The sequence below is a fragment of the Epinephelus moara genome, chromosome 16, assembly GCF_006386435.1.
Source record: "Epinephelus moara isolate mb chromosome 16, YSFRI_EMoa_1.0, whole genome shotgun sequence".
NCBI classification, from domain to species: domain Eukaryota; kingdom Metazoa; phylum Chordata; class Actinopteri; order Perciformes; family Serranidae; genus Epinephelus; species Epinephelus moara.
The window spans coordinates 41,859,694-41,861,047 of NC_065521.1; positions in this window are offsets into that span (position 1 = coordinate 41,859,694).

Below are 1,354 nucleotides of genomic sequence, written 5' to 3' on the forward strand. Positions count from 1 at the left end.
TTTGAAAGCATTCTTACTTTACAGTGTTTGTTCAAATCTGCCTAAATCTTTTGCACAGTATCTTATCTTATCTTATCTTATCTTATCTGTCTCCTGTACTTCTTTCAGAACATAGTGACAGTTTCAGCAAATATGTCACCAAATGGGGGCGGCAGTAGCTCAGTCCATAGCGACCTGGGTTGGGAACTGGAGGGTCACCAGTTCAAGTCCCCGTCCGGACCAAATATGGATCGTGGACTGGTAGCTGGAGAGGTGCCAGTTCACCTTCTGGGCACCGCCGAGGTGCCCTTGAGCAAGGCACTGAACCCCCAACTGCTCGGGGTTCCCGTCCAAGGCATTAATTAAAAAATTATTGTTATAAGAGTTACCTCCTGTAACTGTAACATAAAAAACTTTTTATGCTTTTATAAGTACAAAACATTTATTCCGTCAGCCTTTTAGTTATTTAATTTCTGCTTTCACCTTTGACAGTATTACAGTTTGGGGGTTTGTTAGCTAGCCCTGTAAGACCATGATATAGAAAAAAATGAGCAAATTTTTTTTGACCTCTCAGATATTGTTTTAGGAGGCCTCTGATGTAGAAATCAAAGAGTTTTCAAATTTTTTACATTTTAGTACGTTTTTAGGGAAATGTTGTAAATTTGCAACGTTGGGCAGCGTTGGGAGCAGAACTTCTGTGTTTGTACTCACTTTGTCTGAACAGATATACAGAACATTTAAGTATTCATTTGCAGGGTTGATTGCTTACTGAGCCCCATAACAGTATATATCATGAGTAATAATCACACAACAATCATAGTTTTATGAATAAGCATTTATAAATAAAAATATTGGAAAAAAATATATTTACACTTTTTCCTCCGTCACTTTCAATGTGGTTTACTACATTCAAACAATACTGTCTGGCTGGCCTATTATGCTCTCTACTTATCATACTAAAAGGAACACATGCATCCCCCCAGAGCACTTACAGGTTCACATTCAAGACCATTCGCACCTGTCCCTGAACAATGCAGCAGGCATTGCATTGTTAAATTCATGGGCTAAAGAGATACTGTTGGTCCACTGATCCCAATTAAGGTGATAAAAACCTTTGGATGATGGCAAATACATTCAGTTTCTTATTTTCATTTTCAAGACCATATCACATTACATACAATAACAGAAGGATGGCACACGGCGTGGCCAAAGTACAACCAATGTTACTCAAACAGAGGAAGAACGTTCTTTAGACAAAACGCCTACCTTTTGACGCCTACCTCACGTGCTGACGTATTGCGGTAAGCGAGTTGTGTCATTTCCGGTGTTTCTGTGACAGCGTCTCTGTACTGCTCTGGTGAATTCTGCTAGCCTG